A 27,769-nucleotide genomic window follows, 5' to 3' on the forward strand; every position below is an offset into this window, starting at 1 on the left:
AATACTACTAACGCACGCATGCTGAGATTTTGTGCCTTTTAAAAAATATATTATAAGACTATAGATAGATATCATTAATTTATTTCCGTTTTAAAAGTTATAAAGCCTATAGATAGATGGCTGCCATTCATTTATTATTTCCAGCATTATTTCACCCGCGGTTTATCCGATATTAATTTATAATATATTGAATTGACCCTAATCCACCCTAAACTGCGGTTCACCCGCGGCAACCGCGGCTAAATCCGCCACCCGCTGGTCTCTAATATGTAAGCTAAGAACCTAACCGTTGAAATTTCTATGTAATGAAACTAGACGTACAGTAGCACTATAGTATCTATGCATCAGAGTCACAGAGATGATACCTGAGGAAAGGGGCTGCTCATTTGTGTGCAGTCCAAGACAAGCACACTGGAAATACCTGTGGACAAGTTATGCCTCATCTTTGAGACGGACACTTACGTTTATTGTTTTCATGAAAAAGTTTTTTTTTGGAGCAGTATCTCTCCATTTGATGTTAGCTGTAACCCTAATCCTTAGGAATGATAGTCCCTTGTATAGATAGAACGTGCAGGTAAAAGCGGTAGTGAGTGAATTCACATTTCCGTGTGTCTTCTGCAGATCAGCTTCCACCACCTCCTCTACAATTTCCTTCTAACACCACCTCCTTCTAACACCACCTCCTTCTAACACTACCTCCTAACACCACCTCCTTCCATGATGTGGTGGAAGCTGATCTGCAGAAGTCATGTGAAATTTAGAAAATATATGTAAAATAAATTAGGGATGTGCCGATGAGACATTTTGGCCGATATCGATATCCGATATAATTAATTGCTGTTATGGCCGATAACCGATATTACCGATGTTGATATTCTGTATTGAAAAATTATAATAATTTTGTCCATTCTGAAAAATACATGTAACAGGGTAACTGCACTATACAGGCTTAGGCAAGTCAGATTTAACTTAAATACCTTTATATTTAATATTGTGAGCTTGTAGATATGTCCAAGCTGTTACTTTGGGCTTGTTTATCTGTGAAGACAGACCGTTTAATCGGACCGATGAATTATTCTGTCCAATTGATTAATCGAACCGATGCCGATTAATCTAAAAAACTAAAATTGGCCGATACTAATCTCCCATCACTAAAGAAATTGAAAAGAAAGACATGTAGTAAAACAGACACGTTCAATGTTAACCATACATAAGTGTCAAATAAACTTTATCATGAATACCTTTTGTTATGGTATATCAATGTCAGATGATATAATTGTGAATACAATAATTATATAATATTATATTGTAATGTATTTGCCTGTAAAATTGCTTGCTCTGGCTAGTATCTCTGTCGGTCCTTTGCTCTACATGTAAAGTGTCTTGGGGACTGATCGGTATGATGCAGAATAGGGAGGTTATTAAAAAAATATATATCCTGGGGGCGGGGGGCATTTTATATTCCCTGCCCCCTCCTCTCTTTCCTCTCCCCCTTGTGTTTCCCATCAGTGCGGCTGTTATTAACACTGTACAGACTCACGGTCCAGTAAGGCCTGCCACTAAGCCACTCCCGGAGTTTATGTCTCCCACTCTGCAGGTCCAAGGACTTCTATTATGAACCCCCAGCTGCCTCAAGAGTAAGACCATGGACCAGGCCTCTTCATGGAGCCAGCAACAGAGTGCCTGCCTGCCTGCCTGCCTGGAAATAGTCATCAAGTATCATATGTAAGCGAAGAACCTAACCGTTAACATTTCTATATAATAAAGTATGCATCAATACTATAGTGCTACTGTATGTCTAGACTCACACAGATGATACAGAACCTGTGGAAAGGCGCTGGTCATTTGTGTGCAGGCCAAGACAAGCACACTGGAAAGACCTGTGGACAAGTTATGCCTCATCTGTGAGACGGAAACTAACATTTAATGTTTTCATGAAAAAGTTTATTTATTGGATCAGTGTCTCTCCATTTGATGTTTAGCTGTAACCCTAATCCTTGTGTTGGGAATGATAGTCCCTTGTATAGATGGCACGTGCAGGTAAAAGCGGTAGTGAGTGAATTCACATTTTCTTGTCTTCTGCAGATCAGCTTCCACCACCTCCTCTACTATTTCCTTCTAACACCACCTCCTTCTAACACCACCTCCTAACACCACCTCCTTCCATTATGTGGTGGAAGCTGATCTGCAGAAGACATGTGAAATTTTGAAAATATGTAGTAAAGCAGACACGTTCATCGTTAACCATACCCTGTACATGTCTTTCTTTTCATTCCCATTTCAGGGACTACAGATGTAAACTAGCTTTTGGCTAACTCTGGCCCATTTACATGGATGTGAAAACTGACATGTTTATTAATGAGCATTGGCCCTGTCAAATAAATAAATAAACATTGTACAGACTCACTGTCCAGTAAGGCCTGCCACTAACTCATCATCCGGGGAGCCACTCCCCGGTGTTTATTTTTGTCTCACACTCAGTTCCATGGACTTGTATTATGGACCCCCAGCTGCCTATCAAGAGTGTGACAGTGGACCAGGCTTCTTCACAGAGCTTTCACTGAGCCTATCAAGAGTGTGACTGTGGACCAGGCTTCTTCACAGTGCCTTCACTCAGCCTATGAAGAGTGTGACTGTGGACCCGGCCTCCTCACGGAGCATGACCATGGAATGCTACCATAATCATAGTACACCACAATGCTGCATTTTACAGTATCTTAAAAATAATACTTCATATGATCTGACATCATTGTGGCAACAATGATGTCAGAAAAAAAAAGGACCGTGTCCTCGCTTGTAGCAGGCATTATGTATGTGGGAACAAGTGGTTGAATGTCATTGCTCGTAACGGCTTAGGTATGCGACTCTTCCCTTTGCATCAGGAATCATCTGCTTGACTCTTCCCGACACCCACAAGCTCTCTGGCACTGAATCGTCAATCATAACGTCTGCTGTTGCCAGGTTGTTCTTAATCCGAGTGCATTTTTGTGGCTCTTGAAGCAGAGACAGGTACTCGCCCATCTCTTCCAAAACAAGTCAACAAGCTCAAGTGACATGACAGAGGTGCTGATATATTTCCATTGCTGACCCACAAGAAATAAGCTTGGGGGCTCTTTTGGGTCAAACAGTAGTGTGTTGTTGCTAGAGGCCCATTAGCTCTGTGTATCTTCATTTGATGTTTGACTGTAACCCCAAACCTTGTGTTGGGAATTGAAGTCCCCTGTATATATGGCAGGTGCAAGTAGATCAGCAGATCAGCTTCCACCAACTTCTAACACCACCTCCTTCTAACACGTCCTTCTAACACCACCTCCTTCCATGTTGGTGGAAGCTGATCTGCAGAAGATATATGATGTGAATTCACTCACTCCCACTGGTAGCAACCCAGACCTGGCCTTTGCCGTGTGTCAGCAATGGAAATGCATCAGTACCTCAGTCATGCCACTTGAACTGTTCACAAAAGACTTGTAAAGGCTTCGCTGAAGGGTGAAAAAGTGCAGTATCTCGTTGACTTGTTTTGGAAGAGATGGGTGAGTACCTCTCTCTGCTTCAACTGCCACAAAAGTGGATAAAGAAGGGCTTCTTTATCTGAGTCCACTTTTGTGTTGTCCCCATCCTGTTATGCATAACAAATATTTCAGGGCCTATCACTTACGATATTTATGTTGCCAGATTAACCCCCTGGTCTCTGTCCCTACTATATTAAATTGTAAAACTGTGGAATAATGTTGTGATTCAGTCATGGAATAACGCTATGTCAAGCCTGGATCTGTAACATCATTTCACTGAGAATCAATTTATATAAATTCCCCTAAACTTTATAATTCGGTGTGGTCTGAATTCCTTCGTCTTCCAATTACTTTTTAAAGGTATTTTACCAAAGTGTTATCCATTGCCTGGATTGTGTTCAAAGGGTTTTTCTAGGATTGGCTAAGGTGACTAAAGGATTTTATTTAAAGGGTATTAGTTAGTTAGTTAGTTTCATTTATTGTCCACGTGTGGAAATTCGTCTTCGGTCTCAACAGTAAAAAAACAAACTGTTACAACAATAGCAACAACACTTGTGCAGGACAACAGTGGCAATAACATTGAAAAAACAAACAAATCTAGCGAGACATGGTATCATTTCGTGCCTTAATTGCATTTGGTATGAAGGAATCTTTTTAAATGTTACGGTTAGCTTTTGGTACTTTGTACCGTCTACCAGAGGGAAGTAGTTCGAACTCCCTGCAGAGTGGATGAGAGGGCTCGTTTGCTATCTTGACAGCTTTTTTACGAAGTACCTCCTTCTAGATACAGCTTAATTGTTGCGGTCTCTTCCCAATTATTTTTGAGGCTAGGTTTACTATTCGCTGCAGCTTGCTTCTTCCTTTTACATTTAGATTGCCATACCACATTGCCATGTTAAAAGTCAAGATTCCCTCTATCAGGTTTTTATAGACTGTTTCCATAATATGCTTGCTCACTCTAAAGGAGTTGAGCTTGTGTAGTAGGTGGAGGCGTTAGTTACAAGTTTTAAAAACCTGGTCAGTATTTTCACTGAAATTGAGTTTGCTGTCAATATATGTGCCTAAGTATTTAAAAGTGTCTACTACCTCCACTATTTGTCCACCAATTGTAATGGACAGCACAGGTTCCTTTTCATGAATGACAAGTTATTTTGTTTTTGTCACATTGATCCCTAAGGAGCTTTTATCGCACCAGTTCTGAAGAGATGACACAATGAATTGCATTTTTATAGCGCTTTTCCAAGTGCTCAAAGCGCTTTACAATGGTACATTCATTCATACATTGGGAGGTGAAGCGGCGACAGTCGACGCCAGCGTCCTCACTTCCCACATTCAGACACCAATGGTGGCAAGCTCACACCGACCAACTCATTGGAGGCAATGTAGGGTTCAGTGTCTTGCCCAAGGACACTTCGACATGTGGACAGGAGGAGCCGGGATTCGAACCACCGACCCAGGAATCATTGGACGACCTGCTCTACCTCCTGGGCCACAGCCGCCCACATGTGCTCTCTATGCTTCCTCCCCCACTGTTTTCCCCTTCTTCAGTAAGGCAACCAGGGCCATATCATCCGCATATTTGAACAAATTAAACATATCCTGGTCTAACTGGAATTCATTTGTATATAAGGAGAAAAGTAAGGGGGATAATTTGCGAAAGGTAATGTATACTGATTAATTTGGTTCCATTCAAAGTTCTCTGAAAATGTTTCTTACCGTCTTAAACTGACCTATATTTCTATAACTATTAGGATAATTTATTTGGGTTTTTTCCATTACATTTTTATGGTGGTCTGGACATATTTAAATTTAAGGTCCTGGTTCAGACTTACAATATTCACTTATAAATATAAAATAAAAACATTCGCATCACCATGTTATATTACCACTACACTATTTTATCTTAACATTCTTATACCACTATATATTATCTGACATTGTTATACTATATCAATTATCTTACACTATTACGTTTATTATTGCTACTACTTGTATTTGCCTGTATTTCCTCTGTCTCTCTATTTGTGACCAGATTTGACTGAGCCTGCCATCACGCAAACTCCAGCTTTTCACCAGAGATTTTTTTTTCTTTTTTTTCCAAAATGAGTTAATAGCACAGGCGGACTCACACACTAGACCATGTCTGAAATCGACATGTAAATATGAAATAAATGCTTAAACATGTAGCTAGGTCTAATGTTGGAGACCACAGAAGTGAACCTTTCAAGCCTGTTTTCTCAACTCGCTGTTTTCTGTAAGACATCACTCTATAAGCCATATCTCCAAAACTGGTGGGTCATACTGAACAACCAATAGCCTATGTCAATTTGAAGCTATGATTCCCCGCTTTCATATGACATGAAAAAACGAAAATTAAAAAAAACTCCAATGGCAGCCCTTGAGTCAAATTTAGTCACATTTTCTCTCCCCCGACATGGTCGAGGCAGATGGTCGCCCACCCTAGAGTCGGGTTCTGCTTGACGTTTCTTCTAAATTCCCCAAATACCCCAAATCTTGGCCACTTGCTCACTCACACTCGGTCACTCCAGCATGGTGGTGTTGCGGTGAAATTGGTGACCTGATGAAATATGTGACCATCGATGGCCTTTATGGAGATCTTTAAATACAAGGCCTAAATACCACTAGCTTGAACTCTGCTAATAAATGAACCGTAACAATTTACATTCAGGCGCTGACATGTGATTGTCTACACGATTATCACATATTTCAGCAGGTCACCAATTTCATCGTAACACCACCATGCTGGAGTGACCGAGTGGCTGATATTTTGGGGTATTGGAATTTGGCTACAGGTGGGTTTTTTATGTGGACCATGTTCAAAAGGACATTTGAGGTTTTGGTGGTAAAAAAAAAAGAAAGGGTGGCGCCAGGAATGTGAATGGGCGTAACATGCATATAGGCACCTGAGCTCCAGGTGACCGGAATCCTATGTACCGTCATTTCCCTTTGCTGAACGCTCACGAAAGGTCAAATGCAACATTTAAATGCAACATTTACTGTCTGTGACTTATGCCTAAACTGTCGTTTAAAGTTGTTTTTAAATGTGTGTTGCTTCCTCTTGCCTCTCATGTAAAGCATATTTGGGTACTCACAAACTCGCAAAGTGTGAGATATTGTTCCGACCATAGGTCGTATTTACTATGAAAACCTGCATCTCGCGTCCGTCCGTCCGTCCGTCCGTCCGTCATACTGTATATGGTCGAATTGCGTTGCTGAATCGATTATCGACATATGTTAATTTGGCATGGATATTGCATGCGTTTGGTCCAACGTACTAATCAGTCACACCTTATCCAAAACACAACCCTAAACCTGAAAGGAAGTCATGAGTTTTTAATGTTTTTTGTGGCTTTCGCCTTTATTTAATTTAATTTTTTATGGAGGGACAGACAGTAGGCTGACAGGAAATGGGGAGAGAGATGGGGGGGGTGACATGCAGTAGGGGCCGTCGGGATCGGGAGTCAAACCCAGCGGCACACTGCCAGACTGGATTACCAACCAAGGTGCCTGGACCACTGAGCCACGGCCCAGGCCATGAGTTAGTTTTAAACTAACTCATGTCGGGAGCCACGGGTTAGTTTTATCCTGCCACGCATGTCAGGAGCCACAGGTGAGTATTAACCCGGCAACGGGTTAGTTGTAACCGGCAGTGCATGTCGGGAGTGACGGTGTTGTCGGACTAATGCTTTTTGGACCGATATGTCTAACAAATGTATGCACGTGACCCCAGATATCACAACAATCATATTGCACAATTGCACAATTTGTAGATGTTTTGCTTACAGTGTAAGCACCTGTCCACAGGAGACTTTTCTAAAATATGTTAACACTATATTCTGAGCCGTTTCGACCGAAAATCAACCGATAATTCCCAGTAGGTTACTTATCTAGCCGATCTTATATAGCCGGTCGGACCTACTACATGTAGTCTGGAGCCTACTGGCTGCGATTGGCGATAACACGTTAACCGATCTTATCAGTCTACTGGACATGTCACATGCTGGGAGCCTACTGAAAATGACGAGCCTCCTCATACCCTCACCTAAACTTAACCGCAAGCATGTCGCAGCGCGGTCCTAATATTAACGCATGTTCGCCAACCTTAATCCTGTCGTTTTCCAGGTTTTCGTTTTATCAATCGGCAGAGCATGCCCATACTCGTCAAACAATCGTACTGATCCTAAGTGATCACTGCAGTCTTGTCGATTGATAACAGTCGAACATCACAATACATCAGAAGATCAGGGAAAGAAAAAACCAAAGGTGATAAAAGGCATACATGTGAATTACATAGGTTTACAAATACAAAGTAAAAACTATCTAAAAACAGTTACATATTGTGGGGGTTTGTATGCTCACCAAGGTTTTAAAACGACTCAAGGGTACCAATGTCGTCAATTTTAATGTCGTTTGCAGGTAATTCCATGTATTAGGGCCACAGAAGCTAAGAGCAGATCTACCAAGTTCAGAGAATTACTTGACCGGGTGTGGTAGGGTTCAGAGTCCCTTTTCAGGAAAGATGACATGTATTTAGGACAATCTCCATGCATGGCTTTATACAAGAACAGGTGCCAATGTAGTTCTCGTCTCTCTGTCAGGGAGGACCATCCAACCTTGTTATATAAGATACAATGGTGACATTGGTGAGTACCATAGCTATCACCCGTAATAAATCGAATCGACGAGTGGTAAACAGAGTCTAGAGAGTCTAGGGACAGGTAGCTTTGGAACCAACTGCAGACATTTGTGTCAAAAGCAATACTGTGTAATCTCTGCAACAGAAGGGAACGATGGACAGTATCAAAAGCTTTTGATAAATCTACAAATAGAGCAGCACTGTGCATTTTTGTTTATCTAGGGCTGATGCTAAATCATTTCCAACTAAGGTGGTGGCTGAGATTGTGCTGTATTTCTCTCTAAAGTCGGATTGATGCGGGTTTAGGACAGAGTGTTCTGAGAGAAATGTTTTAACCTGGTTGTTTACCAGGGAATCCATAGTTTTAGCTAAACAGGATACCTTGGAGATTGGTCTGTAGTTGTTTAAATCGCCTCTATCTCCTCCTTTATGCAAGTGGGTTACATGGGCTGTTTTCCAGGAGATGGGGAATGTGCCTGATAGTAGAGAGAGATTAAATATATGGGTTATGGGTGCAGCAAGTTTAAGAAAAATAGGGTCGAGTCCGTCCTCTCCAGTTGACTTCCTGGTGTCAATAGCTTGTAGTGCACAAAGAACATCATTACAGGACACAGATTGAAAGTGGAAATTAAAATCATGTCTTTCTGCCTGCACCTGATGATTTCCATCAATAGGGGCCCCCGAATAGTTGGTGTCAAATAAGTTGCCAGCATTTACAAAATGCATGTTAAAATATACCAAGTTTAACTGGAATGGATCACTGACACATGCGGGTGCTTCTTCGCAAACCCCCTCAGTGCTTTATTCTAGTGTATTTCTCGTTTTCTGTTGTTGTGAGGAAAGCCTTTTCTGCTGAAAATAGCCGATTGACAACCTTGTCGATCTGATATTTTGCTTGTTTGGGATGGCTCGAGTTAGGGTAAAGCAAATATCACATCATTATCAATACGATGGTCAAAGGGACGGTGCCCTCAGTACCCCTTATACCTGTCAAACTACTTCTCCACAGCGAGTGACAGCCACAGCTACAAGACCAGAGAGAGAGACCATGATCTGGTACCACCCTAGAACAAACATGGGAAAGTTGTGATTCTACCACTCTGCCTCTAAAATGTGGAATTGGTTTAATTGATTGATATTTTTTTATTTTTTTCATAAACTACAGCGTCCCAAACGTGGAATGGATCTATACCAGCATAAGGATTTCTCACCTCCTAAAAATGTTGAACAACGACGACAAGGATGTTACGGAGCTGGCTCGATCCTCCCTGTTCCTGGACCTAAGGAGGCGTAAGGTCCCACTGGCCAGGGAGTTAGAGCCACACTTTCTTGGCTTCCGGAGGAAACCCAGTGGGAAACTGGACACCCGTTCCCCTGGCTTTGGGGTTTGGTTGTACTGGCCAGACCTAAATGACCTCTGTGTCCGCACTAGAGTGTCCCTGGAGTGGGTGCGGTCTAACTCAGAGACTGTGAGGGTCTCAGAGGACATTATAAGTGACCCCCTCACCCAGGTCAGGGCAACGGTAACCTATGCTGGACACAGTCACCTGCTAACAGCTACAGGTGCCAGACGAGTCCTCATGGATGTACACCAACAACAACAACAACACTGGACTGGACTAAAACTCCAAGGGAAACTTGCATGTCTTCCCTATGCTGCAGATCACTCTGTATCACAAGCATTCATTAAGAACACTGCACTCACTGAGGACATTATCACATTCACAGTTAAAGCCTGACTACAAGTCCTTCCCACCAGACTCAATCTCTCCATCTGGTTCCCCACAACTCAGGTCCCTCATTGTTTGCACCACGCCACAGAACAGATCACTGAAACACTGTCACACATCTTGAACGGCTGTTATGCATACAAAGGAATGTACATAGCACGCCATGATAGAATAGTGGAACTCATAGCAAAAGACTCAAAATATCATGCATCTTCCAGGGTCATTTCATCCATGCTCCAACTCTGTGATAACCCAGATACCTTTACATCTCTGACAGCTAATACACCAGATATTGTTGTGGTTGATGAAGAGTCCAGATAAATGTCTGTATTAGAGATAGCCTGCACCTTTGACCATAGCCTAGTGGAAGCCTTTATGACCAAGATCATAAAATACTTTCTACATAACAGCCCAGAGCTGGGCTATAGGTGCAGACTATTTGTCTTTATATTTGGCAGCCTAGGGCATACGCACAGACTGGTTGTTAGAGGGTTCCAACAACTTGGGATGCCCAAAAAGCAGGCAAAAAGGCTGGCAAAGTATTGTGGTGTCTCTGCTATAATTGGCAGCCGTCATATATTGTGGAGACGCTGTTACTTATACCCATAGAGTACTGAGTGACATGCCTATTGTATCATGAAAACACAGGTCATGATTTTGCAGATTTTGCAGAACTCTAATGCACCTATATAATATTTGTGTCCTTGTATGCATATCCTTTGTGTGGACATAAATACATGGTTAAAATGTCTGTCTGTCTGTCTGTCTGTCTGTCTGTCTGTCTGTCTGTCTGTCTGTTCTTTTCACCTGACAGGGGAACACAGCATCCCCGGCGGGAATCGAACCTGGGACCTTCCAGCTGTGAGGTGACAGTGCTACCTTTACCCAGTTGGTAAAGGTAGCACTGTCACCTCACAGCTGGAGGTGACAGTGCCAGGGTTGGGAAACATTCGTCTACCAAGAGGGGGAAGAAGAAAAAAGAGGAGAAAAGGAGAAATAAGGAGAAAACTAATGTGGAAAGGATGAAAAACGCAACAGGCCAGTGTTTTTATGCATCTCACAAGTGTACTTTATACACGATAGATTAATGAAAATTGTCAATTTTAGGTATGCTTGGTGAGGATCCAAAAGTCAAGGCTGGTTGTGGGTTTGATTCCCACCTACGCCTTGGAAAAAAACAACGCAATGAATAAACAAAAACATCCTTATTGTTTTAACCATCTAAATGGACCAAATGGTACCTAACCAATTTGTACTATTGTTGAGGGGTGCTTTTAAATAATAATAATAATAAAACTTTATTTGTATAGCACCTTTCATGACATGAAATGCAGCTCAAAGTGCTTTACAGAGCAATGGAGAAAAAAAAGAAAAGCAAGGCATAAACATAAAAAAAAACAAGAGCAGTAATGCAATACAGTGAGGACATAAAAAGCAAGAGTGTAGAAGTGAGTCTTGAGCTGCGCTTTAAAAATGTCTACAGAGGCTGCCTGTCGAAGGTACAGTGGTAGTTTGTTCCACGCCGTCGGCCCGTAGAAGCAAAACGCTGCTTCCCCGTATTTTTTAGTTGCCATTTTTTTAGGCAAAGCGAGCAGGCCCGCAGTGGAAGACCTTAGGGGGCGGTTTGGGACATATTTAGGCAGGCAGTCATGTAGGTAGGAAAGTGCGAGACCATTGAGAGCTTTATAAACAAGTAAAATCATTTTAAAATCAATCCGAAAAAACAACCGGAAGCCAGTGCAGTGAAGCCAAAACTGGAGTAATATGTTCTCTCATCTTAGTTCTCGTTAAAAATCTGGCTGCTGCATTTTGGACAAGTTGTAATCTGTCAGTTGTTTTCAGAAAAAAGTGCATTGCGGTAATCAAGCCGAGAAAAAACAAAGGCGTGGATTAGCGTTTTTGCATCGTCCAATGACAAATAGGCTCTGATTCGTGCAATATTTCTAAGGTGAAAAAAAGCAATCTTGGTAACATGATTAATGTGTGAATTCAAATTCAATTCAGAATCAATAATGACCCCCAAGTTCTTTACTGTTATTTTCTACAGTCAGGTTGCCAAGTCTGCTTATTATTGATTCTTTCTGCTCACTAGAACCGATTATGAGAACTTCTGTCTTATCCTCATTTAGCTTGAGAAAGTTCTCACTCATCCAGCATTTGATGCTAGACAGACAGGTCAACAACGGGTCTAAGGTACGGGGATCATCTGGAGCTACAGAAAGATATAGTTGGGTATCATCAGCATAGAAATGAAAATTGACTCCGTGATTGGTAATAAGTTCTCCCAAAGGCAGTATGTACAGGTAGAATAACAGAGGACCAAGAATCAAGCCCTGAGGAATACCAGAACCGATGTCGTGTTTGTCTGAGTCAAACTCAGCTAGATTAGATAGGTAGGAGGAAAACCAGGACAGGGCCGTACCAGACAAGCCTATCCAGTGCTCCAGACGCTGTATTGAATTGAATGATCAATCGTGTCGAATGCAGCCGTTAGATCTAGAAGTAAGATACATTAGATTAGATTTTAGGGTCTATGTAAACACAAACATTGAAAACAAAAGTGTGTAAACACAAACATTGAAGACAAAAGTGAGGGCACAAATTGTGATTGGCCATAATGAGATGATGTATGATGATGTATTATAATCCTCCTACAGTTCGCTTCAGCAGCCGGCCTCCTACGCTTCGCTTCAGCAGCCGGCCTCCTATACTTTGCTTCAGCAGCCGGCCTCCCCCTCCTACGCTTTGCTTCAGCAGCCGCCGGCCTCCTCCTCCTACACCTCCCAGCAGCCGCCGGTCTCCTCCTCCTACACCTCGCCCCAGCAGCCGGCCTCCTCCCAGACAACAGTCCATCAGCCTCCAGTCCAGCGCTACCCGGCCCAGCCCCCAGCCCGACTTAAAGCCAAGCCGTAGCCAGTGCATCCTCCGTCACCTCTACCCAGCGGTTAGTCTCCAGGCATTCCCATGCCTCCACTCCAAGTGCCCCCTATGCCTCCCCTCCAAGTAGTGCCCGCTCAACCAGAGCCCTGTCCAGCACCAGCTCCTTTCCAGGCTCCTACCACGCCTCCCCTCTTAGTGGTGCCTCCAGAGACCTCCCCAGACAGAACGTGCCCTGCACCACCCCCATCGCTGCTGCACGTCCAGACGCACCCAGTGCCATCCCCATTGCTGCAGCACATCCAGCTACACCCAGCACCTCCTCTGCAGCAGCCGTGGTCCTTAACTCTCCACCAACACCGGTTCCCTGACTGGATCCAACCCCCTGGTCAGCCCCCAGACCTTCATCCGAGGTGGCTCTGCCACCAGACCAGGGCTGTGAGCTCTCATGGGGTGGCTAAGGATAGACATTGCCATCGCTAAGTATAGCAAGCCCCAAATCGACATGGGACAGTGGCAATTTATTTTTGGTTTGTTTTCTGTGTCTTGTTATCAAATACAGTAGATATTTGATGGGGCGGCTGTTGAAAACCCCACCACTCTTTAGCTGAGAGTGGTGGTGTGAGTCTGTGAGAGCAGATTGCCTTGTTTGCCTTGTTTGATGGTGGGTGGAGCTAATACTAATTTGGCACACATGGGGCTTATAGGAGCCACACATACATTTGCTTTTCTCACTGACGAGGTGTTGGGAGACACCACAGCTATCCTGTGTTTGATGTTGATGCATTTTTCGTAAGTTTGCTCCTTGTTTACCAGAATGTCATCTTTAGTATTTGATTTGTTCATAGTTTGAATTGTTATGCCTAAGGTTAGTTTGTACCTTCGTTTTGCTTATAAATCTGATTATGCCTTTGGATTATGCCCCCAGCAGTACTACACCTCCCAGCCTCCGACCCCCCAGCAGTACTACACCTCCCAGCCTCCGGCCCCCCAGCAGTATGCCTCACCCCAGCCGGTCTCCTCCTCCTACTATTCCTCGCCCCAGCAGCCGGCCTCCTATGCCTCCCAGCAGCTGGCCTCCTACGCCTCCCAGCAGCTGGCCTCCTACGCTTCGCTTCAGCAGCCGTCCTCGTAGGCTTCACTTCATCAGCCGGCCTCCCAAATCGACATGGGACAGTGGCAATTTGTTTTTGGTTTGTTTTCTGTGTCTTTTTATCAATTACAGTAGATATTTGATGGGGCGGCTGTAGAAACCCCCACCACTCTTTAGCTGAGAGTGGTGGTGTGAGTCTGTGAGAGCAGATTGCCTTGTTTGGTGGTGGGTGGAGCTAATACTAATTTGGCACACCATTTGCTTTTCTCACTGGAGAGGTGCTGGGGGACACCACAGCTATCCTGTGTTTGATGTTGATGTATTATTCGTAAGTTTGCTCCTTGTTTACCAGAATGTCCTTTTTTAGTATTTGATTTGTTCATGTTTAAGTTTTATAGTTTGAATTGTCAGTTTCTACCTTCGTTTTGCTTATAAGTCTGATTATGCCTTTGGTTTTTTTGTACTACTGATTGTTACCCGTTTCCTTTCTTGTCAGTTAAAATCATCATTCATCATCACTTCCATCTTGTCCATCACCTAACCCTAACCCTCATCATCACTTCAAGCCGGTCTGGTCCTGGTGCTCTAATAGGCACACTGGTGTAGGGGTGTATGTACAACCAGCAAACTTCCTTTATTACATCAAGATATTTTTCAGTAGGCCTACATTGTGAAACTTTGACAGATGCCTGTTAATTATTTTTGTGCCGGACCCACCGCTAGGGGAAGCTAGCCTAGGTACCAGTGGCTCAGTGTGTTAGGAGGCTAGCCACATGATCGGGAGATGGTGGGTTCAAACCCCACTCAAGTCTTTACTTTCAGCCTTTAGCTACTATCCCCCTGTGCTGTGGAACAGCCTGCCAAGGGATGTACAGTTCTCTGAATCTGTGGACATTTTTAAACTAAATCTTAAGACACACCTCTTTAGTATTGCTTTTACGTCACGCTTTTTCGTCACGCTTTTCAAACCCCACTCAAGTCTTTACTTTCAGCCTTTAGCTACTATCCCCCTGTGCTGTTGAACAGCCTGCCAATTGATGTACGGTTCTCTGAATCTGTGGACATTTTTAAACTAAATCTTAAGACACACCTCTTTAGTATTGCTTTTACGTCACGCTTTTTCGTCACGCTTTCCCCCACACACCCCTATACAGTTTTTTTCAGGCTGCTGCCCTCGGGGAAGAGGTACCAGAGTATCAAAGCCAACACAAGCAGACTGAAGAACAGTTTTTTTCAGGCTGCTGCCCTAGGGGAAGAGGTACCAGAGTATCAAAGCCAACACAAGCAGACTGAAGAAGAGTTTTCTCCCCCAGGCTGTAAGACTGCTTAACAAGCCTAAATGAACATTGCACATTATCATGGTATTACAGCCTTGTATACTGATCTGAGTTCTTTTAAACTTTTTAAAACTTTTAGACTTAGTATCGTTATTTATTTACTGTTTTACTTATGTGTATTATGATGACCATGGTCACTCTGAGACCATGGTCTCGGAGTGATTTTCGTCATTTTTTTCAAATCCTCAAAAATTATGAAAAACGGCGTGCTATAGTATGCCGTCTGAGATGGGCTACAGCCCATGGTCAAAAATGATGAAAAACGAGGGTTTGAGAAAAAGACGAAAATCACTCCGAGACCATGGGCTATAGTCCATTGTCTCGAGTGATTTTCGCCTTTTTTTTCAAATCCTCAAAAATGATAAAGCGTCGTGCTATAGTATGCAGTCTGAGATGGGCTACAGCCCATGGTCAAAAATGATGAAAAACGAGGAATTGAAAAAAAGACAATCACTCTGAGACCATGGGCTATAGTCCATTGTCTCGAGTGATTTTCGTCTTTTTTTCAAATCCTCAAAAATGATGAAAAACGACGTGCTATAGTATGCCGTCTGAGATGGGCTACAGCCCATGGTCAAAAATGATGAAAAACTATTTCTCCTTTTTTTTCAAATCCTCAGAAATGATGAAAAACTGCATGCTATAGTATGCCGTCTGAGATGGGCTACAACCTATGGTCAAAAATGATGAAAAACGAGGATTTGAAAAAAAGACGAAAATCACTCCGAGACCATGGGCTATAGTCCATTGTCTCGAGTGATTTTCGCCTTTTTTTTCAAATCCTCAAAAATGATAAAGCGTCATGCTATAGTATGCCGTCTGAGATGGGCTATAGCCCATGGTCAAAAATGATGAAAAACGAGGGTTTGATAAAAAGACGAAAATCACTCCGAGACCATGGGCTATAGTCCATTGTCTCGAGTGATTTTCGCCTTTTTTTTCAAATCCTCAGAAATGAGGAAAAACTGCATGCTATAGTATGCTGTCTGAGATTGGCTACAGCCCATGGTCAAAAATGATGAAAAACGAGGATTTGAAAAAAAGACGAAAATCACTCCGAGACCATGGGCTATAGTCCATTGTCTGGAGTGATTTTCGCCTTTTTTTTCAAATCCTCAAAAATGATGAAAAACTGCATGCTATAGTATGCCGTCTGAGATGGGCTACAGCCCATGGTCAAAAATGATGAAAAACGAGGAATTGAAAAAAAGACGAAAATCATTCCGAGACCATGGGCTATAGTCCATTGTCTCGAGTGATTTTCGCCTTTTTTTTTCAAATCCTCAAAAATGATAAAGCGTCGTGCCATAGTATGCCGTCTGAGATGGGCTATAGCCCATGGTCAAAAATGATGAAAAACGAGGGTTTGAGAAAAAGACGAAAATCACTCCGAGACCATGGGCTATAGTCCATTGTCTCGAGTGATTTTCGCCTTTTTTTTCAAATCCTCAAAAATGATAAAGCGTCGTGCTATAGTATGCAGTCTGAGATGGGCTACAGCCCATGGTCAAAAATGATGAAAAACTATTTCTCCTTTTTTTTTCAAATCCTCAGAAATGAGGAAAAACTGCATGCTATAGTATGCCGTCTGAGATTGGCTACAGCCCATGGTCAAAAATGATGAAAAACGAGGATTTGAAAAAAAGACGAAAATCACTCCGAGACCATGGGCTATAGTCTATTGTCTCGAGTGATTTTCGCCTTTTTTTTTTCAAATCCTCAAAAATGATGAAAAACTACATGCTATAGTATGCCGTCTGAGATGGGCTACAGCCCATGGTCAAAAATGATGAAAAACGAGGAATTGAAAAAAAGACAAATCACTCCGAGACCATGGGCTATATAGTCCATTGTCTCGAGTGATTTTCGCCTTTTTTTTCAAATCCTCAAAAATTATGAAAAACGGCGTGCTATAGTATGCCGTCTGAGATGGGCTACAGCCCATGGTCAAAAATGATGAAAAACGAGGGTTTGAGAAAAAGACGAAAATCACTCCGAGACCATGGGCTATAGTCCATTGTCTCGAGTGATTTTCGCCTTTTTTTTCAAATCCTCAAAAATGATGAAAAGCGTCGTGCTATAGTATGCAGTCTGAGATGGGCTACAGCCCATGGTCAAAAATGATGAAAAACGAGGAATTGAAAAAAAGACAATAACTCCGAGACCATGGGCTATAGTCCATTGTCTCGAGTGATTTTCGTCTTTTTTTCAAATCCTCAAAAATGATGAAAAACGACGTGCTATAGTATGCCGTCTGAGATGGGCTACAGCCCATGGTCAAAAATGATGAAAAACTATTTCTCCTTTTTTTTTTCAAATCCTCAGAAATGATGAAAAACTGCATGCTATAGTATGCCGTCTGAGATGGGCTATAGCCCATGGTCAAAAATGATGAAAAACGAGGGTTTGAGAAAAAGACGAAAATCACTCCGAGACCATGGGCTATAGTCCATTGTCTCGAGTGATTTTCGCCTTTTTTTTCAAATCCTCAAAAATGATGAAAAGCGTCGTGCTATAGTATGCAGTCTGAGATGGGCTACAGCCCATGGTCAAAAATGATGAAAAACTATTTCTCCTTTTTTTTCAAATCCTCAGAAATGAGGAAAAACTGCATGCTATAGTATGCCGTCTGAGATTGGCTACAGCCCATGGTCAAAAATGATGAAAAACGAGGATTTGAAAAAAAGACGAAAATCACTCCGAGACCATGGGCTATAGTCCATTGTCTCGAGTGATTTTCGCCTTTTTTTTCAAATCCTCAAAAATGATGAAAAACTGCATGCTATAGTATGCCGTCTGAGATGGGCTACAGCCCATGGTCAAAAATGACGAAAAACGAGGAATTGAAAAAAAGACGAAAATCACTCCGAGACCATGGGCTATAGTCCATTGTCTCGAGTGATTTTCGTCTTTTTTTCAAATCCTCAAAAATGATGAAAAACGGCGTGCCATAGTATGCCGTCTGAGATGGGCTATAGCCCATGGTCAAAAATGATGAAAAATGAGGGTTTGAGAAAAAGACGAAAATCACTCCGAGACCATGGGCTATAGTCCATTGTCTCGAGTGATTTTCGCCTTTTTTTTCAAATCCTCAAAAATGATTAAAAACGACGTGCTATAGTATGCCGTCTGAGATGGGCTGCAGCCCATGGTCAAAAATGATGAAAAACTATTTCTCCTTTTTTTTCAAATCCTCAGAAATGATGAAAAACTGCATGCTATAGTATGCCGTCTGAGATGGGCTACAACCCATGGTCAAAAATGATGAAAAAAGAGGATTTGAAAAAAAGACGAAAATCACTCCGAGACCATGGGCATTGTCTCGAGTGATTTTCGCCTTTTTTTTCAAATCCTCAAAAATGATGAAAAACGGCATGCTATAGTATGCCGTCCGAGACCATGGGCCATCAAAAATGATGAAAAACAAGGATTTGAAAAAAAGACGAAAATCACTCCAAGACCATGGGCTATAGTCCATTGTCTCTAGTGATTTTCGTCCTTTTTTTCAAATCCTCAAAATTGATGAAAAACGGCGTGCTATAGTATGCTGTCTGAGATGGGCTGCTGGGCTACAGCCCATGGTCAAAAATGATGAAAAACGAGGAATTGAGAAAAAGACGAAAATAGCTCCGAGACCATGGGCTATAGTCCATTGTCTCGGGTGATTTTCGTCTTTTTTTCAAATCCTCAAAAATGATGAAAAACGACGTGTTATAGTATGCCGTCTGAGATGGGCTACAGCCCATGGTCAAAAATGATGAAAAACGAGGATTTGAAAAAAAGACGAAAATCACTCCGAGACCATGGGCTATAGTCCATTGTCTCGAGTGATTTTCGCCTTTTTTTTCAAATCCTCAAAAATGATAAAGCGTCGTGCTATAGTATGCAGTCTGAGATGGGCTACAGCCCATGGTCAAAAATGATGAAAAACGAGGAATTGAAAAAAAGACGAAAATCACTCCGAGACCATGGGCTATAGTCCATTGTCTCGAGTGATTTTCGCCTTTTTTTTCAAATCCTCAAAAATGATGAAAAACGGCGTGCTATAGTATGCCGTCTGAGATGGACTATAGCCCATGGTCAAAAATGATGAAAAACGAGGGTTTGAGAAAAAGACGAAAATCACTCCGAGACCATGGGATATAGTCCATTGTCTCTAGTGATTTTCGTCTTTTTGTTTTAATCCTCAAAAATTATGAAAAGCGTCGTGCTATAGTATGCAGTCTGAGATGGGCTACAGCCCATGGTCAAAAATGATGAAAAACGAGGAATTGAAAAAAATACGAAAATCACTCCGAGACCATGGGATATAGTCCATTGATTTATTTGTCTTTTAAAAAAAATATTATTCATGTCCTCACTGTATTGTTTATGCCCTGCCTTTCTTTTTTTTTGTGTAAAGCACTTTGAGCTGCATTTCATGTCATGAAAGGTGCTATACAAATAAAGTTTTATTATTATTATTATCTCTTGTGATTTTCGTCATTTTTTCAAATCCTCAAAAATGATGAAAAACGGCGTGCTATAGTATGCCGTCTGAGATCCTCCTGTGCCTCCCAGCAGCCGCCAGTCTCCTCCTCCTACACCTCGCCCCAGTAGCCGGCCTGCCTCCACTCCAAGTGCCCCTATAGGCCTCCCCTCCAAGTAGTGCCTGCTCAACCAGAGTCCACCACCAGCTCCTTTCCAGGCTCCTACCACGCCTCCCCTGAGTACCCTCTTAGTGGTGCCTCCAGAGACCTCCCCAGACAGAGCTCACCCTGCACCACCCCCATCGCTGCTGCACGTCCAGACACACCCAGTGCCATCCCCATCTCTGCAGCACATCCATGCACACCCAGCACCTCCTCTGCAGCAGTCGTGGTCCTTAACTCCCAACCAACACCGGTTCCCTGACTGGACCCATCCCCCTGGTCGGCCCCCAGACCTTCATCCGAGGTGGCTCTGCCACCAGACCTGGGTTGTGAGCTCTCATGGGGCGGCTAAGGATAGACATTGCCAGTATAGCCAGCCCCAAATCGACATGGGGCAGTGGCAATTTGTTTTTGGTTTGTTTTCTGTGTCTTGTTATCAAATACAGTAGATATTTGATGGAGCGGCTGTAGAAAGCTAACCTGACTCCGCCAGATGGGGCCAGATTTGTTTGCCTTGTTTGGTGGTGGGTGGAGCTAATACTAATTTGGCACACCTGGGGCTTTATAAGCCTAGTAGGAGCCACACAAACATTTGCTTTTCTCACTGGAGAGGTGCTGGGGGACACCACAGCTATCCTGTGTTTGATGTTGATGCATTATTCGTAAGTTTGCTCCTTGTTTACCAGAACGTCCTTTTTAGTATTTGATTTGTTTAAGTTTGTTTATAGTTTGAATTGTTATGCCTAAGTTAGTTTGTACCTTCGTTTGGCTTATAAGTCTGATTATGCCTTTGTTTTTGTTTTTTTGCACTATACTGATTGTTACCCATTTCCTTTCTTGTCAGTTAAAATTATCATTCATCATCACTTCCATCTTGTCCATCATCATTCTCACCATGTTCAAATCACCTGTATAAACTACATGAATAAACTGCTGTGAAACTTCAAGCCAGTCTTGTCCTGGTGCTCTAATAGGTACACTAGTGTAGATATTTTTCAGTAGGCATACATTGTCAAGGATTTTCCGAAACCATAGCTTGTCGTTTTTTCATGATTTTCTATTTTTTTGAAATCCTCCAAATCATGAAAAACGACAGACTATAATCTGTCTTCCGGAACCATGAACTATAGCACTCGTTTTTTCATGATTTTAATTATTTTGAAATCCTCCAAATCATGAAAAACGACAGACTATAGTCTGTCTTCCGAAACCATGAACCATAGCATGTTGTTTTTTCATGATTTTCAATTTTATTTAAATCCTCCAAAATCATGAAAAACGACAGACTATAGTCTGTCTTCCGAAACCATGAACCATAGCATGTTGTTTTTTCATGAATTTCATTTTTTTTTTAATCCTCCAAAATCATGAAAAACGATGGACTATAGTCTGTCTTCCAAAACCATGAACTATAGCTTGTCGTTTTTTCATGATTTTCAATTTTTTTGAAATCCTCAAATCATGAAAAACGATGGACTATAGTCTGTCTTCCGAAACCATGAACTATAGCATGTCGTTTTTTCATGAATTTCAATTTTTTTGATATCCTCCCAAATCATGAAAAACGACAGACTATAATCTGTCTTCCGGAACCATGAACTATAGTACTCGTTTTTTCATGATTTTAATTATTTTGAAATCCTCCAAATCATGAAAAAAGACAGACTATAGTCTGTCTTCCGAAACCATGAACTATAGCATGTCGTTTTTTCATGATTTTCCAATTTATTTAAATCCTCCAAAATCATGAAAAACGACAGACTATAGTCTGTCTTCCGAAACCATGAACCATAGCATGTTGTTTTTTCATGATTTTCAATTTTATTTAAATCCTCCAAAATCATGAAAAACGACAGACTATAGTCTGTCTTCCGAAACCATGAACCATAGCATGTTGTTTTTTCATGAATTTCATTTTTTTTTAAATCCTCCAAAATCATGAAAAACGATGGACTATAGTCTGTCTTCCGAAACCATGAACTATAGCTTGTCGTTTTTTCATGTTTTTAAATTTTTTTGAAATCCTCAAATCATGAAAAACTACAGACTATAGTCTGTCTTCCGAAACCATGAACTATAGCATGTTGTTTTTTCATGATTTTCAATTTTATTTAAATCCTCCAAAATCATGAAAAACGACAGACTATAGTCTGTCTTCCGAAACCATGAACCATAGCATGTTGTTTTTTCATGAATTTCATTTTTTTTTTTAATCCTCCAAAATCATGAAAAACGACAGACTATAGTCTGTCTTCCGAAAACATGAACTATAGCATGTCGTTTTTTCATGATTTTCTATTTTTTTGAAATCCTCCAAATCATGAAAAACGACAGACTATAATCTGTCTTCCGGAACCATGAACTATAGCACTCGTTTTTTCATGATTTTAATTATTTTGAAATCCTCCAAATCATGAAAAACGACAGACTATAGTCTGTCTTCCGAAACCATGAACTATAGCATGTCGTTTTTTCATGATTTTCAATTTTTTTGAAATCCTCCCAAATCATGAAAAACGACAGACTATCGTCTGTCTTCCGAAACCATGAACTATAGCATGTCGTTTTTTCATGAATTTCAATTTTTTAAATATTTTTTTTTGAAATCCTCAAATCATGAAAAACGATGGACTATAGTCTGTCTTCCGAAACCATGAACTATAGCATGTCGTTTTTTCATGAATTTTTATTTTTTTGAAATCCTCCCAAATCATGAAAAACGACAGACTATAATCTGTCTTCCGGAACCATGAACTATAGTACTCGTTTTTTCATGATTTTAATTATTTTGAAATCCTCCAAATCATGAAAAACGACAGACTATAATCTGTCTTCCGGAACCATGAACTATAGCACTCGTTTTTTCATGATTTTAATTATTTTGAAATCCTCCAAATCATGAAAAACGACAGACTATAGTCTGTCTTCCGAAACCATGAACCATAGCATGTTGTTTTTTCATGATTTTCAATTTTATTTAAATCCTCCAAAATCATGAAAAACGACAGACTATAGTCTGTCTTCCGAAACCATGAACCATAGCATGTTGTTTTTTCATGAATTTCATTTTTTTTTTAATCCTCCAAAATCATGAAAAACGATGGACTATAGTCTGTCTTCCAAAACCATGAACTATAGCTTGTCGTTTTTTCATGATTTTCAATTTTTTTGAAATCCTCAAATCATGAAAAACGATGGACTATAGTCTGTCTTCCGAAACCATGAACTATAGCATGTCGTTTTTTCATGAATTTCAATTTTTTTGATATCCTCCCAAATCATGAAAAACGACAGACTATAATCTGTCTTCCGGAACCATGAACTATAGTACTCGTTTTTTCATGATTTTAATTATTTTGAAATCCTCCAAATCATGAAAAAAGACAGACTATAGTCTGTCTTCCGAAACCATGAACTATAGCATGTCGTTTTTACATGAGTTTCCAATTTATTTAAATCCTCCAAAATCATGAAAAACGACAGACTATAGTCTGTCTTCCGAAACCATGAACCATAGCATGTTGTTTTTTCATGATTTTCAATTTTATTTAAATCCTCCAAAATCATGAAAAACGACAGACTATAGTCTGTCTTCCGAAACCATGAACCATAGCATGTTGTTTTTTCATGAATTTCATTTTTTTTTAAATCCTCCAAAATCATGAAAAACGATGGACTATAGTCTGTCTTCCGAAACCATGAACTATAGCTTGTCGTTTTTTCATGATTTTCAATTTTTTTGAAATCCTCAAATCATGAAAAACTACAGACTATAGTCTGTCTTCCGAAACCATGAACTATAGCATGTTGTTTTTTCATGATTTTCAATTTTATTTAAATCCTCCAAAATCATGAAAAACGACAGACTATAGTCTGTCTTCCGAAACCATGAACCATAGCATGTTGTTTTTTCATGAATTTCATTTTTTTTTTTAATCCTCCAAAATCATGAAAAACGACAGACTATAGTCTGTCTTCCGAAAACATGAACTATAGCATGTCGTTTTTTCATGATTTTCTATTTTTTTGAAATCCTCCAAATCATGAAAAACGACAGACTATAATCTGTCTTCCGGAACCATGAACTATAGCACTCGTTTTTTCATGATTTTAATTATTTTGAAATCCTCCAAATCATGAAAAACGACAGACTATAGTCTGTCTTCCGAAACCATGAACTATAGCATGTCGTTTTTTCATGATTTTCAATTTTTTTGAAATCCTCCCAAATCATGAAAAACGACAGACTATCGTCTGTCTTCCGAAACCATGAACTATAGCATGTCGTTTTTTCATGAATTTCAATTTTTTAAATATTTTTTTTTGAAATCCTCAAATCATGAAAAACGATGGACTATAGTCTGTCTTCCGAAACCATGAACTATAGCATGTCGTTTTTTCATGAATTTTTATTTTTTTGAAATCCTCCCAAATCATGAAAAACGACAGACTATAATCTGTCTTCCGGAACCATGAACTATAGTACTCGTTTTTTCATGATTTTAATTATTTTGAAATCCTCCAAATCATGAAAAACGACAGACTATAGTCTGTCTTCCGAAACCATGAACTATAGCATGTCGTTTTTTCATGATTTTCAATTTTATTTAAATCCTCCAAAATCATGAAAAACGACAGACTATAGTCTGTCTTCCGAAACCATGAACCATAGCATGTTGTTTTTTCATGATTTTCAATTTTATTTAAATCCTCCAAAATCATGAAAAACGACAGACTATAGTCTGTCTTCCGAAACCATGAACCATAGCATGTTGTTTTTTCATGAATTTCATTTTTTTTTAAATCCTCCAAAATCATGAAAAACGACGGACTATAGTCTGTCTTCCGAAACCATGAACTATAGCATGTTGTTTTTTCATGATTTTCAATTTTATTTAAATCCTCCAAAATCATGAAAAACGACAGACTATAGTCTGTCTTCCGAAACCATGAACCATAGCATGTTGTTTTTTCATGAATTTCATTTTTTTTAAATCCTCCAAAATCATGAAAAACGACAGACTATAGTCTGTCTTCCCAAAACATGAACTATAGCATGTCGTTTTTTCATGATTTTCAATTTTTTTGAAATCCTCAAATCATGAAAAACGACAGACTATAGTCTGTCTTCCGAAACCATGAACTATAGCATGTCGTTTTTTCATGACTTTCAATTTTTTTTTAAATCCTCCTTTTTGCTCTTTCTTGTTATATTTTTGCTCTTTCTGTAAAGCACTTTGAACTGCACTCGTTGTCTGAAATGTGCTATAAAAAAAGATTGATTGATTGATTGATTGATTGATTGATTGATGGTGGGTTCAAACCCCACTGAAGTCTTTACTTTCAAGACCAATTTACAGTAGAACAAAACAAACAAAAAAGCAGTGTGAATTGTTTGGAACCAGTGGCTCGGTGTGTTAGAAAGCTGGCCACATGATCGGGAGATGGTGAGACCGATTTGAGAAGAAGAAAAAAAAGAGCAGGCTTGATTATTGTAATGCTCTCCTGTCTGGCTTACCCCACAAAAATATTGTTTTTTTTGCACTACTGATTGTTACCCGTTTTCTTTCTTGTCAGTTAAAATCATCATTCATCATCACTTCCATCTTGTCCATCACCTAACCCTAACCCTAACCCTAACCACAACCCTAGTTGTCTGGTACCAGATTGGTTACCAGATGGTACCAGAACAAAACAAACAAAAAAGCAGTGTGGATTGTCTGGAACCAGTGGCTCAGTGTGTTAGGACGCTGCCACATGATGGGGAGATCGTTAGTTCAAACCCCACTCAAGTCTTTACTTTCAAGACCGATTTCAGAAGAGGAAAACCAACAAAAAAGCATTGTGAATTGTCTGGACCCAGTTGGACAGTGTGTTAGGACGCTGCCACATGATCGGGAGATGGTGAGTTCAAACCCCACTCAAGTCTTTACTTTCAAGACCGATTTCAGCAGAAGAAAACAAACAAAAAAGCTTTGTGAATTGTCTGGACCCAGTGGGACAGTGTGTTAGGACGCTGCCACATGATCGGGAGATGGTGAGTTCAAACCCCACCCAACTCTTTACTTTCAAGACCGATTTGAGAAGAAGAAAACAAAGAGCAGGCTTGATTATTGTAATGCTCTCCTGTCTGGCTTACCCAAAAAAAATATTGTTTTTTTTGCACTACTGATTGTTACCCGTTTTCTTTCTTGTCAGTTAAAATCATCATTCATCATCACTTCCATCTTGTCCATCACCTAACCCTAACCCTAACCCTAACCCTAACCCTAACCCTAACCCCAACCCCAACCCTAGTTGTCTGGTACCAGATTGGTTACCAGATGATACCAGAAGAAAAAAAAAGCAATGTGGATTGTCTGGAACCAGTGGCTCAGTGTGTTAGGACGCTGCCACATGATCGGGAGATGGTGAGTTCAAGCCCCACTCAAGTCTTTACTTTCAAGACCGATTTCAGGAGAAGAAAACAAACAAAAAAGTAGTGTGAATTGTCTGGACCCAATGGGACAGTGTGTTAGGACGCTGCCACATGATTGGGAGATGGTGAGTTCAAACCCCAGGTCTTTACTTTCAAGACCGATTTGAGAAGAAGAAAACAAACAGCAGGCTTGATTATTGTAATGCTCTCCTGTCTGGCTTACCCAAAAAAACTATTGTTTTTTTTGCACTACTGATTGTTACCCGTTTTCTTTCTTGTCAGTTAAAATCATCATTCATCATCACTTCCATCTTGTCCATCACCTAACCCTAACCCTAACCCTAACCCTAACCCCAACCCTAGTTGTCTGGTACCAGATTGGTTACCAGATGGTACCAGAACAAAACAAACAAAAAAGCAGTGTGGATTGTCTGGAACCAGTGGCTCAGTGTGTTAGGACGCTGCCACATGATCGGGAGATCGTTAGTTCAAACCCCACTCAAGTCTTTACTTTCAAGACCGATTTCAGAAGAGGAAAACCAACAAAAAAGCATTGTGAATTGTCTGGACCCAGTTGGACAGTGTGTTAGGACGCTGCCACATGATCGGGAGATGGTGAGTTCAAACCCCGCTCAAGTCTTTACTTTCAAGACCGATTTCAGCAGAAGAAAACAAACAAAAAAGCTTTGTGAATTGTCTGGACCCAGTGGGACAGTGTGTTAGGACGCTGCCACATGATCGGGAGATGGTGAGTTCAAACCCCACTCAAGTCTTTACTTTCAAGACCGATTTCAGAAGAAGAAAACCAACAAAAAAGCAGTGTGAATTGTCTGGACCCAATGGCTCAGTGTGTTAGGACGCTGCCACATGATCGGGAGATGGTGAGTTCAAACCCCACTCAAGTCTTTACTTTCAAGACCGATTTCAGAAGAAGAAAACCAACAAAAAAGCTGTGTGAATTGTCTGGACCTGGTGGCTCAGTGTGTTAGGACGCTGCCACATGATCGGGAGATGGTGAGTTCAAACCCCACTCAAGTTCAAACCAAAAAATAAAGGTCCAGGGTGCAATCCCACCCCAGTCTTTACTGTGACACTTTGCTTTCCACACTGATATCAAGTAGCACAGAAAAGCTTTGTTGTAGTAACCAGCAGTTAGCTCAGTGTGATGAGAGGCTGTCCTTGGGAGCCACAGGTCCAGGGTTCAAATCCCACATTAGTCATAACTCTGACACTTTGCTTTGCACACTGATTTCCAGAAGGACAACTTTAAAGCAGCCCAGAAATTCACCATGATTGTGTGCCGGTAAGTGGCCCAACGGATAAGTCAGATGATATCCGTAGTATACCTAGTAGAAGTGTGCCGGTTCAAACCCGACATACTCCTAGTAGGCGGTGATGGTTCAAATCACCGACACCTAGAGTAGGTGTGGCCCAGTGGATAAATCAGATGATATCTGTAGACTACCTAGTAGAAGTATGCCGGCCGACATACTCCTAGTAGGATGGTGCTAGTTCAA

General features: G+C 41.0%; 1 long non-coding RNA gene across 1 annotated transcript; it reads left to right on the top strand.

The window, feature by feature from the left end:
* Window positions 1-2,833: 2,833 nt before the first annotated feature.
* On the top strand, window positions 2,834-5,955 carry LOC306939653. The gene is made up of 3 exons (XR_013791900.1): window positions 2,834-3,604; window positions 4,417-4,526; window positions 5,784-5,955. It is a non-coding gene; the product is annotated as an uncharacterized lncRNA (long non-coding RNA).
* Window positions 5,956-27,769: the final 21,814 nt, after the last annotated feature.

Source organism: Electrona antarctica (genome assembly GCF_951216825.1).
Source record: "Electrona antarctica genome assembly, chromosome: 16".
In the NCBI taxonomy this organism is placed as follows: Eukaryota; Metazoa; Chordata; class Actinopteri; order Myctophiformes; family Myctophidae; genus Electrona; species Electrona antarctica.